Source organism: Acomys russatus, chromosome 25 (assembly GCF_903995435.1).
Source record: "Acomys russatus chromosome 25, mAcoRus1.1, whole genome shotgun sequence".
Classification (NCBI taxonomy): Eukaryota; Metazoa; Chordata; class Mammalia; order Rodentia; family Muridae; genus Acomys; species Acomys russatus.
The window spans coordinates 15034543-15047262 of record NC_067161.1 but is presented as its reverse complement, the minus strand read 5'-3'; the positions used below and the strand labels follow the sequence as shown (position 1 = coordinate 15047262).

At 52.0% G+C, this 12720-nt stretch overlaps 1 protein-coding gene across 1 annotated transcript in view; it reads right to left on the bottom strand.

Moving 5' to 3' along the window:
* Positions 1 to 12720, bottom strand: part of Sh3pxd2b (SH3 and PX domains 2B) — a 77744-nt gene that overhangs the window by 58489 nt on the left and 6535 nt on the right. The gene's annotated exons all lie outside the window — the stretch shown is intronic.

Genomic DNA, 12720 nt, shown 5'->3' with positions numbered 1-12720 from the left:
GGAGAGGGCGTAACCAGCGGACCAAATTGTTAAGACACTGTGGGTCCACGGGCATCCAGCCTGGAACCTGTAGACAGGGCCTGAGCTCTTGGCAGCCTGCAGCTTCTAAGGCTTTAATATAGGAAAGCCCTGCTTGAAGCCACCCTTTATTTTATAGTTAGGGAAAGTTGGAAGGACCTGTCTTTATGAGGGCCACGTAGTCCACGAGGAGGGCTGGAACCAGAAGCCAGGGCTCCCCTCAGGAGGCACTGGGGCTGGGGTCTTCCCTGTGGAATGCTGCTCTTGATCGCAGAGATAAAAAAAAAGGGGGGGGGGCGCAGAAGGCACAGAGAGCATCACTGAGAGGCTGTGGCTTCTGCCCATAAGCCGTGGTCAGTTCAGTGAGCCATCGGCCCAGAGTAACTAACGCAGCCCTGCTCCGCAACCAAAGCAAGCTTCAGTGTGCAAAGCCCGGAAGTCACTCCGCTAAGGCATCCCAGGCAGAGAGAAGGCAGCACAGGCACTGGGAGGATTTGGTCAAAGGGACAGTGCTACAGTAAGGCTTAAGGAGGGAGTCTGGGCTTCTACCGCATGGTGGGATGACCATGGTTAACAGTAAGTCGTTATGTGTTTTAAAACAGAGAGAAGAAAGGCTGTGAGCGGATAAAGAAAGGATAACCATTTAAGGCAACGGACACACCAATGACCAATGTGATCGTAAAACAACATACCCAACCATCACGCCGTTCTCCAAAACGTAGTTTAAAATGATCCAGATAAACCTATTTCCTGTTAGGGAGCATTTAGGGATGTGTTTGTTTAAAGAGGCTGCAGGCCTCAGCCATCGAAAATCATCCCTAGCTTGGCATGGTGGTGCACGCCTTTAATCACAACCTTTGGGAGGCAGAGATAGGTAGATCTCTGGGTTCAAGGCTAGTCTGGTCTACATAGTAAGTTCCAAGACAGCCAGGCCTATGTATAGAGATCATGTGTCAAAAACAACAACAAAAATCATCTCTAAAACATAAGTGGGTCCCTTTAAAGCTCCCAATCCAAGTTGAGAGAGCCAGTGAGGAGCCTCGCTGCACAGTGTGCTGTACTGGCCATAAGGCTGACAGCGGAGTCAGTGGGAAGAGAGAGGGGGGGTGGGGGGGCCCGGGAGTGAGGGAGGGAGGGGATGGAGGGTAAGAGGGAGAGGGAGGGTAAGGAGAAAGAAAGTGGGGCTGGGAGAAGCAGGGGCGGAGGACCTCGGTGCAGGGGAGTGAGGTAGCTGCAGCTGGCCTCATTTGGGCTTGAGCTAATAGGAAACATGATCCCACAGCTCCTCCTGGAGACCCTGGGTTCCCTTTGGTTCCGGATCTGCCAACTCTCTCCAGCTGTCTGCCCAACATCTGGCCTATGTAGGTCAGCGCCTCCAGCCTCTTTCTGAAACTGCAACACGCTGCAGTTTGTTTGATTTCCCAACACCCCACGGCAGCCCTGCTCCAGGAAGTGATGAAAAAAAAAATGTGGATTTCTCTTAAATAAAAACACATTCAATTTATTCCTGGATAGGAATGCCGCCAAGCTCCATGATGCTAGGAGGGAATGCTGGGTCCTGGGAGGGAGGGAGGGATGGGAAGGAACACTGGGTGCTCAGGGGGGAGTACTAGGAGGGTACAGGGGGGCGAGCCAAGGTGCTGCAGGGCAGGTAAGGTCTGCCCTGCATCTGAGCTGGCTTACGATCATGTATCACCAGGCCCAGCCTTCAGGGATCACCTGCCAGAAGGAGGGGTCACCGTGGGGTGAGACAAGGCAGGAGAAAACCCACACATACTTGAGGTCAGTTACTAGGAGGGCAGATTAGCTCCACCCCAGCCCGCCATCCTGCCGCTCTGGAGTTCTCCAAGGCCCAAGCCACAGCTTTCCTGTCTCCAAGTCAACATTCAGGAATCACCAAACTTGGTGGCACCCCACAGCAAGAGACACTGGAGATGGCAGGCTGCCAATCTCTCTCCCTCCTTCCCCCCTCTCTCTCTTCCATTTTTTTTTTTTTTTTAATTAAGTGCATGGTTGGAATGGGGCCCAAACACAAGAGCCCGCAGTGCCCTACGCCAGTTAGCATGCTCCAGATTTAGGGCTGGGTCCCGGCTGTCCTTTGTCCACTCAGCACCCCTGGCAAGACAGGGGCTGGCGGCTGAGGGCTGTGGTTACACCTGTATGCAGGTGTGTGGGCCAGGAGGCAGCGGGAGGAGGACAGGACTCTAAAGGGACAACTGGGCCCTTTGCCCAACATGCTACTCAACTTCATCTGGTCACGAGGCCCGCTATGTGCCGACTGGGGACATGGCCATGTAGACTAGAGAATGTCACATGATGGTGAGAGTGTAGGGACCTCAGCCATCTATGCCTCCTCCCCAGGAGCACATGTGACTTACTCTCCTGGGGACTCTCTGGCTTAGTCACTAAGTCACCTCCCATTGGAGCCTTAGTAGACAGCCCGAGTTGGCCTCAATTCTCTGGGTTCCCTAGATGCCAGGGCCACCTCAGCAGGGCTCCCGAGAGCGCTCGGCTATGTGAATGGCTGTCACTCACTCTCACAGGCCCCTCCAGCAGCAAGGCCCAGTCTGTCTTACCACTGCTCTGTCAGACCCTGGGAACAGTGAGCTTTTAAAACATCCAATAGAAGAGAGATGAAAAGCCCAAACAGGGCTCCACGGTCAAAGACCACAGCGACTGTTCTCAAGCTCTGCTCCTGGATAGTCACAATGCTCCTGAAATGGCCGAACGAATAGCACAGCTGCCAAGGGCACTAGGAACAGGACTGCTTTGTGACAAGGGGAGTGCAGCCATGGGCTGAGCCAGGGGGAGAGCCTCGCTCTGACGGCTGCTCTGAGCAGTAGTGGACGAACAACCCTGAGACATGGAAACTGCACAGGAGGGTCGTCACACTGCTGTCAGAGAGGACTCGGGCATTTCTCAAGAGAGCTTGACTGTCCAGCGCTCTGCCCTGGCAGCTTTGAAAGAACCCACAGAGCAGTGGTTCTCAACCTTCCTAACGCTGTGACCCTCTATCACAGTTCCCCATGTTGTGGTGAGCTCCCCCCCCATAATAAAATTATTTTTGTTACCTCATAACTGTAATTTTGTTACTGTTATGAATCGTAATGGAAACATTTGCCTTTTCCGATGGTCTTAGGTGACCCCTAAGGGTCATTCAACCCTCAAAGGGGTCATGACCCACAGGTTGAGAACCACTGGCATAGATCACTGTCAGGTGTGGTGGTGCACGCTTTTAATCCCAGCACTTAGGAAGTAGAGGCAGGTGGATTGCTGTGAGTTCCAGGCCAGCCTGGTCTATGTAGCAAGTTTCAGGCTAGCCAAAGCTATGTATGTATGTATGTATGTATGTATGTATGTATGTATGTATATATGTATTATGTATGTGTACACACACATACACACACACACACACACACACACACACACACACACATCTTGTTTCAAAAAGAAAAGGAACATTAGATCCAAAAAAGCCAGTGCCCAGACCTGGCAATAACCCAAAGCTAGAGCTGTCCCTTCCCTTGGGCACACTTGGACCTCTATGTGGTGAAAGCCATGTTAGCAGGAGAAGTTAGGGTACCCCAGAGTAGGAAAGCCAGCCCACAGCTGGAGCTATTCTAGCTTGGGCGCACATCCTTTTACGTTAGGGGGCCATTCAGGGCCAAGGGCTGCAGCTGTCACTGGCCTGGTGAGGCAAAGCACTCTGCTGAAGGCTGGAAACACCGCTGGCCTGGGCCCGTGGCTCCAGCTGGGCCGCCAACTCACACATGATTGCGCACATCTGGCCCGAGCGGCACGGGAACTTTCCAATGGCAAACAGCAGTGCTGGCGCCAAAGGCCAGGCTCAAGACACCAACCTGCAGGCTGGCTTTCTAGGAACTACTCCAGGGCAGGCACTCAGGGCTTACTGAAATCTTGAAGACTGCCAGGCCCTTAGAGGTGCCTGGGCAGTGTGAGAGGGGTTGAAGACAGTTGGGGCGGCCCTGTGTTGACAGGGCTGCCCAGGGCAACGGATCTGATGACAGCACCCACTAAGTGTACCACACAACTACTTCCTTTACGATAGGCCACTGGCTTTGGACTCGGGGAGGGTCAACGGTTTACCCACAGTCACACAGCCATATGTGACAGACCCGGGACTGCTACTCAGGTTGTGTGCTGCAGACACCTAAAGGGCCTAGCGCAGTACCCAGCATCCAACAGCTGCTTAATGAAGAAGATCTCAGTAGAGTTCCTTCATGGGTCATAGGCCGTCTGGACACTGTGCAGAACACACGAGGGCTAGTTTTGCTAGTGGCACCTGGGGACACTTTCTAGGTCAGAAACAACTGCTCTGGGTTTTGAGGGGGCAATAGGGTCTTCTATATGGTGGCCACACTAAGGACCCCTCTTCCTAGGAAACCAACCCTGCGGGGTGGTAGGTACAACCTACCCCGTTCTGTAGCAGACAAAAAGCGATGTTCTACAGGAGGCTTCAATGCCACTTGTCCAACGTCACACAGGGACTGATTGGGGGAGGGGGTCACCAGAGTCAATGGTCTGGATTCCTTCAAAAACCGAAACGCCGCCAAGTCATCTCACAGTGAGGGACCATCTCGCCCCAGCCAGGCAGGCGATTACCAAAAAGACAAGAGGTGACAAATGCTGGGCAAGCTGCAGATGGAGAAGGTTCTCGCATGGCTCATGGGGGGTGTAAACCAGTACACAGTCGTGGAAGATAGCATGGAGGTTTCTCCACTCCAGAAACAGAACCACCAGATGACCCGGACGCCTGCTCCTCCAGAGGAGGTGGGAGCGGTATGCCAGGAAACAGCTGGCCCCTCAGGATCACTGCAGCGCTGTTCACAACAGCCAGACAGCAGATGAATGACCGCGTGAGAAAACGTGGCCCGTGCGCAATGGCACACGGCTACAAAAAAAGCCACGACAGCCTTGACGGAGCTGGATAACACTAGGCTGTGTGAACTAAGTCAGACACTGACAGTTCCGCCATGATTTCACTTGCACGGCATCTCAATCAGGGTCGCCATTGCTCTGAAGAAACACCATGACCAAAGCAACTTGAGGAGCAAAGGGTTTGTTTCAGCTTACACTTCCGGGCCCATCGCTGAGGGAAGTCAGGACAGGGATTCAAACAGGGCAGGCAGGAACTGATGCAGAGGCCATGAAGGGGTGCTACGTACTGGCTTGCTCCTCATGGGTTGCTTAGCCTGCTTTATTGTAGAAACCAGGACCATCAGCCCTGGGATAGCACTACCCACAATGGGCTGGCTTCTCCATCAATCACTAGTTAAGAAAATGCCTTACAGGCTTATCTACAGGCTGATCTTAAGAAGGCATTTTCTCAATTAAGATTCCCTCCTCTCAGAGGCTGGGATGGGTGGAGAAAGGATGGTAACTGGAGATAGGGTAAGACTGGATAGGAGGGAGGGTGCCACAGGGCAAGCATGGTGGGTGTCAGGTGATTATGTACTTTGAAGAAGCTACAAGGAAGGATTTGGACCATTCTCACCCAGCAATGCTGGCTGTCTGAGGCGATGGACACGGTAGTACCCTGATCCAGTCACCACACACATGCACGTTCAGAGTTCAGCATGTACCCCATGAACATGTGTGAACATTATGTGTCAACTAAAAGAATACCAAAAACAGGACAAAACAAAATCCTGCCTCTAGCACCTGGCCAGATAGTGTGGAGTGACCGGGAAAGGTGAATGACGTCACCATGGAAAGCTGAGCGCAGCGCTGGCAAACAGGCATGGCCTGCAGGATTAACGTCATGAGCCGGCATGGCCTGCCCATGCTTACTGTCCCTGGTCGTTTTCAGAAGTGACCGCTCAGGGCAGGGTATGCTGGCAGGTGTCTGTCTGCAGCATCTGTGAGGCTGAAGCGTGAGGATAACGAATTCAAGGCCAGCTGAGGTCGTGTAGTGAGCTTCAGGCCAACCTGAACTATATAGAAAGACTGTCTCAAAAATGGCTGCTCAGCAAACATGGCAGTGCTTAAGACATCAAAATTCTACACTTGCCAGGTCCCCGTACGTACCATGTGACTCCTAGCCCTGCCCTCTGGCTGCCCAGCTGTGTACCCTGGGTAAGTCCTATCCCAGCCTTGGTTCCACCTCTGAAACACAAGGTGACGTCTAGCTGACCGCACGCCCAGTGCCAGCACACACACGGTATTCGGTGAAGCTGGTGATTGCCCCACTCCATTCCAGCTATGAGAGTGACCTAGAGATTCACAGAACTGAGCCCAGAGGCCCCCATCCTGCCTGGCACCTCCCAAAACAAGAAGAGCAATGGGACCTGACAAGGATGTCACCGGGGAGATGTAGGCTGGGGTGATAGCCAGCCAGAGAAAGAAGCCTGCCGCTCATGGCCGAGCTGGCCACCCCGGCCACCATATGGCATTGCCCAGGCCCAGACTGCTATCCACCAGTGGTTGTCCAGACAAAGGCCTTCCTAAAACAGACCCGTGATTTGTACCCCAAAGGTCCCCAACTTGCCACCATGGGACCTCGAAGAGGTGGAGCCTAGTTCCAAGTGATAAGGTCTCGAAGAGGTTAAGTTGTTCTGCCAGGAGTCCATTAATTCTTAAGAACAAATAGTTAGAAAGAGCAATTCTTGTTCTCTGGTGTCCTGTCCTGCACCCATGACAGCTTCTGACATCTACTGGGACAGTAGAGGCCCTCGGCACTGCTACCACATTATCTGTACTTTTTCTGTTTCCACACCTCTGAGCTAAAGAAACTTTCCTCTTTTTAAGTTATTCAGCCTCTGGCATTTTGTCACAGAAATAGAAAACTGACTAATACATACAGCACTTAAGCTAATTCCTCTCTCTTCTGTAGGGTTCCTGCATGCCTCCCTTTAAAGAAAAAACAGCAAATACCATGGGTTTTTATTTAATGAGCAAGACTTTAGTGTTGGTCAGATCCTGTGCTGGATGAAGTGGTGCACACACGGGCGTCCTCCTCAGGCATACCAGGAAGCCCCTTTTCCTGTATCACGTAGTTGTAGCTCTCAGGGGTCAGGGTCTGTGAGTACAACTGGTCACCCATGTCCAGCCTTGCGCACTTCTAACCTGGTGGACACAGATGCTCTCCTCCCAGTTAGGGCTCTGTGTGGACTCCTATGCCTTCCCACACTGTTCTCTCCTCTTTGGGGAAAACTGGATAGTACATAAAAACAGGCAATATCATGTGAGTGCTGACTGTATGCCAGAGGCTCCGCAGGGAGGTGCACAGGCTGCCGTTTCTATTTTGCAACGAGGGGTACGTGGGGAGGGTGAGGAACTCGCTCCGTCCAGAAGGCAATAAGCAGGCCTAGGAACTGCAGAGTTGAGGCCTTAAACCCATCCACATTCCCACCCACTGAGACAACACTCTTGGCGCGCTCCCCAGACCCTGTCCCTGCACAGAAAGGCTTTGCTAATGAAGCTCACACACAGGGTATGCGGCCATCCCTCATCATCCTCAAGGCGTGGCTCTGGGCCCCCTCCAGATCCTCCATCCACTTCAGAGCACCAAACACAACACGCACACTATGGAAACAGTTGCTGTTCACGTTCAATGCAGATGTGACCATCACCCATACATTATTACACCCCGGCAACGTGCCCTCCCTCTCCAATATTTTCTTTCTTTCTCCCCTCCGCCCCCAATACTGTCACACCACAGTTGGTTCCAGATTGTGGACAGAATTGTAGGCACAGAGGCCAACTGGACGGTTTATGTTTTTAATTTGCATTGGGTTGAACATTTCACTAAAGATGCATTGAACAAACTACTTTTTAAGAGCTCAAGTTCAGAGCAACACTGTGTATGTTGTGGTAGTTACTTAGCTAGTTTGAACAGTTTTAATGCTGACGAGCTAAACTTGCCAGTCCTTGCAGAAGCTGAACGATCTGAACGTCCGTGAACTGGACCCTCGGTCCATCCAGAACATGGACTCATGTGTGGCCATTCGAGACCGGCGGTGTACTTGGGGCTGCTGGCTTAAAAAAACCCCAAGCCTTTAATCCCAGCACTTGGGAAGCAGACAGCCAGGCTGCATAGTGAGAACCTGTCTAAAAAGGAACAAAGAAAAAAGAAGCACGTCACTGGTCAGAAAGCTGGGATGTGCTGGTGAAGGCACAAAAGGGAACCGGCTGCAGCCGGCACTCTGGTCACCACACAGGCCGCGGCCCTCACACAGTGTGCTCAGCAAACTGTTGATCCTTAGAAAGAAAATAGGGAAGCACTTATTCAGCCCTTCTATAGGGCAGGAAGTGAACTAAACCCTTTCCATGACTAAGCCACCTCAGACAGCATCCTCCCCTCACTTCCCAGAAGAGAGAACAAGCACAGAGAGGGTAAGTCACCAGCTCCGGGTCACAGAGCCAGGTCAAGTCCCGGACACCTGATTCCTAGTCTCTGAGGATTGGGGAGTTTATTTGGCCAAGCCATGGAATTTACAACTCCATCTTTAAATTAAAAAAAAAAAAATCAATAAAATGCATAGGATTCCAAATGAAACCGAGTCAAGTGCTATCTAGTAAAAATAAAAAGCAAAACTGAGTAGAGGGGGTTGGAGAGATGGCTCAGTGGTTAAGAGCGCCGCCTGCTCTTCCAGAGGTCCTGAGTTCAATTCCCAGCAACCCCATGGTGGCTCACAACCATCTATAATGTGATCTGATGCCCTCTCCTGCAGAAAAAGCACTCATATACAATAAATAAATAAAGTTTAAAAATACATTTTAAAACTGTGAATAGACATATGTTTATTAAAAGTTCTAAAAACCCTATCCATAGGTCATGTGACAGCATGGCTTTAAGCAATGACGAGGTCCAGGGAAATATTAAAAATATGATGGAAAAATTAGTGAATTAATCTGGAAATACAGCCAAATCATGACAGGCTGGAAGGCAATCTCAGAGAGCTGTGAACACTGAGACCTGGCCCTTGAAGCCCAAGGCCCATGCTGAGGACCCTGAGCTAGACGCATAGCCTCCCTCACAGTGACTGGGGGGGCCAGGCCTCTGACTCCAACTCTGTCCCCTCCACCCTCCCACCGCATCACAGATACACTTCCGCAGAGGTGACCTCTTTTAGGACAGCTCATCACTGCCTCTCTCTGGCCCTCAGCCACCACTGGCCCAGGGGCAGACATTAAGCCACATCTGTGTAGCTGACTGGAAGCCAAGGGTGGCCCAAAGCCACAGCTGTTGATTCACACCTTGGCGTGAGGGGAGGAAACAGTGACGCCACCTCGTGGGTTCTGGCTTGTGGGCCAGCACCGTGGGCGGAGGTCCATGAAACTCTGCCTAACTAGGCAGAACTGAGCACACCAACTTTGTGTGCTTTAAGGCAGTCCCCCCTCCAGTGAGGGGTGGAAAGCTGTTGGTACCCATAGTTTCAGCCAAGGGTGATCCTGGGCAAACAGCCTCACCTTTCTAACGGCCTCACTTTCCACTTATGTGAAGCAACTAGGACAGTACCCATGTGTCACACATGTATGGTGTCGCCTTCCCAGTCCATGTCTCCTCTTTTCAACCCCGGTGCCCTTTGGCTTTTGCTGCTTACCACTTGAAATAAGAGTCAGGTTGTCACTCAGGATTATCGCACCTCCACCTGGCAGATGGTCAGGTGATCTGGCCAGTTGGATGCTTCTGGTGGTACTAGTGTCTCTTTCTATTTCATCAGAGATGGGAAAGAAGCAAAGCGGTTCACCTGATTTTATAGATTTCTCTCTGGTTCAGGTTGTTTAGCGCCCCCTCCCCCATGCTAGCAACCCAAGAATCTAGAGGTCAACTTTCTATTCCTGAACACTGCTGGACAGATTCAGTGGCATCAGGCACGGGATCACTCAGGTCATATGAAAACCACTCTGGTCAATGACAGCTAGGGTCTGATATTATAATAATTGGCGATAAAAATATTGTTAAATTCTGAAAGTAAGACAGACACGGTTATTAGCACACTGCTCAAATGTCAGAATCCCAGTGGTCAGAATCCCAGAGCCAGCCTTGGTTCCACTGTCCACACGGGCTCTGCCCTCTTCCTGTTCCTAGGATGCAAGCAAGAGATCCAAAGACCACCTTCCCTCCAAGGATCAGCTTCTTTCCAAGGACCAGCTTCTCTCTGAGGATCAGCTTCTCTCTGAGGATCAGCTTCTCTCTCTACTCAGTGGCTTTCATTGTGCACACAATCTGTGCAAAGCCCTGGCCCCGGCCCATATGTATGATCCCAGATGCCCAGGTCTCTTAGTTTCCTCCTATCCATGGCTTCCATCTCCACTCCTCCCATCTCTTCTGCTTGCCCAGTCTCTGCCCCTCTTCTCTGCCTAACCTTTCTTACCTTTGCCCACCGGGCATCACCTGTGCCATGCTCGGTGATCAGCCTGAGGTTACCTCCTCAGTGCCTGCCTTTTTGGAATCTAGGGCCAGGTTCCAGAAGCAGCCCAAGGCCTGCCCTCTTTCCTGGATATTGTCCCTGAGTTTTGGAGCACCTGGCCCCTGTGTGTCTTGTCCACGAATTCTCAAGACCCACTGGACTTCCCAGTAGGAAGGTTCTGGAATGGTGTGTTTTCAGAGAGGTATTTCTGGCAACACCGTATGAAGCACAGTGCGCAGTAAAATGTAATTTCAGCTAAGTGATGAATCACTGTTGAGTATCAGTTCAGCCCAGATACTGTGCATTTATCTGGAATTCACATTGTACTGGGTGTACTGTGCTTTCATTTGCTCGGTCAGGATGGGCCAAGACAGGGCTGCAGATGCTGGTCTCCCTCCAGCCCCTTCTCCCTGTAGCACGCAAAGAAGGCTTGGGCCAGCAAACAAGAGGGAGGAGCCCCGAAGCCTAAGTCTGGTGCAGAGGGGCCACAGCTTCTAGTGAAACTCAGTCTGCGGGATCCTGGAGGGACAGAGTCCTGGGGTGGGGACAGCGACACCACCCACCCATCCACACACAGTACCACTGCTGAGCTGTTGAGCCACCTGTCCCCACGTTCAACCAGCAGAGTAGGTATGCCAGCTTAGTGCAAGGTCTGGTCAACTTTACCACTCTTGGCTCCAGGAAAGGGACCATGAGGCCTGGGCTTGGGGACACTGCTCCAAGGACAGACACCCCCAGCATCTTGTGTTCCCAGGCATTAGGTACAAAAGCTTTTGAATTCTGGCAAAGCCACCGACATCTTATGGGCAGCGGTGAGCAAAGGAGAGCAGCAGACCAGAGCACAGTTCCAGATGTCACCTGCAACCACCCGAACAAGCCACATTTCCCCTCAGCTGCCTCATGCCAACACCCACTGGCACACAGGCTACTCAGGGACTGTCATCTCCTCTTCCTGCAACTGTGGCGACACAAAGGGAAGGAGGCAACTAAGTCATGAGAAGGAAGACCATCCCTCGGTTTTCCTCCAAGGAAAAAGGATGCTGTTCTGATTAGTTTTATGTTAACTGAGCTTGACACAAGCTGAAGACATCTGAGGGGAGGGACCCTCAATTGAGAAACCGCCTCCCTAAGACCCCTGGCATTTTCTTAATTTGTGATTGAAGGGGGAGGGCCCCGCCCATTGTGGGTGGGGCCACCCCTGGCTGGTGGCCCTGGGCTCTATAAGAAAGCAGGCCGCCGAGCAAGCCAGTAAGGAGCACCCCTCCATGGCCTCTGCATCAGCCTCTGCCTCCAGGTTCCTGCCCTGTTTGGGTTCCTGCCTTGGCTTCCCTCAGTGGACTGTGACTCAGGATATGTAAGCCAAATAAATCATTTCTTCCCTAGGTTGCTTTGGTCATGGTGTTTTTCCGCAGCAATAATAACCGCAACTAACGCAGATGGGCACTTTGCAAGCAGAGTCCAAGCATCATGAACGAATGGGATGTGGGGCTCAATGGCGAGTCCCCAGTCAGTCCTTTCTGGAAGTACAGTAACTGTGCCGCCTCCTCAGAGTAGGCACCGGGGGTGTGGGGGATGGGGGGGTGTGGGGGGGGGCGAGGAGCCCTCGGATGTATAAAACGCCCCAGGAGCAGGGGTCAGGGTACACCTCTAGCTGAAGGACTTTTCCAGAACCCTGTGACCTCAGGGAGCACACCAGAGGGTCTGCAGGTCTCTGGGCTGCATGGGTTCGTGTCTCTCCTTAGCTGCAGGCACCATGAAAGGCCTGGGCAAGGCACACTGTACCCAGGAAAGCTCGGCGCTGACCGTCCTGTGGGAATTCACACTCACAGCTTTTGCTTTCTCAGCTCATGGCTGGGAAAGCCACAGACGAGCCCTTCTTGTGTGGCAGGAACGGAAAAGAGCATCTGTGGTCAGCAGAGGCCCATCCGAGGAGGCCTTGCTCTCGGGGATGGCGAGGAATCCAGAGGGACTTCACAGGCTGACAGCAGGATATGCGACCTGCTGGAGCCACCACAGCTTAGCACAGCCTCTTTTTTTTTTTTAAATCGAGCAGTCATTGGTTTTTATTTTCACTAGAAACAGGGCTATGTGTACATTGCAGAATATTTGGAAAACAGAAAAAAAGCACAGACAAGCAAAAAAAAAAAAAAAAAAAAAAAAAAAAAAGTGCAACATATTTTACCAGCTCTATTTCTGGGTCTCTGTGAATGGCCATTTCTACCCTTCACTGGCAATCTGCTGAGAAGGGGCCTGAGCATGCGCCCATAGCCAGCTTGACTGTGATGCCCTGGCAGAAGCCGGGCACATCTGTACCACCCACCTGGAA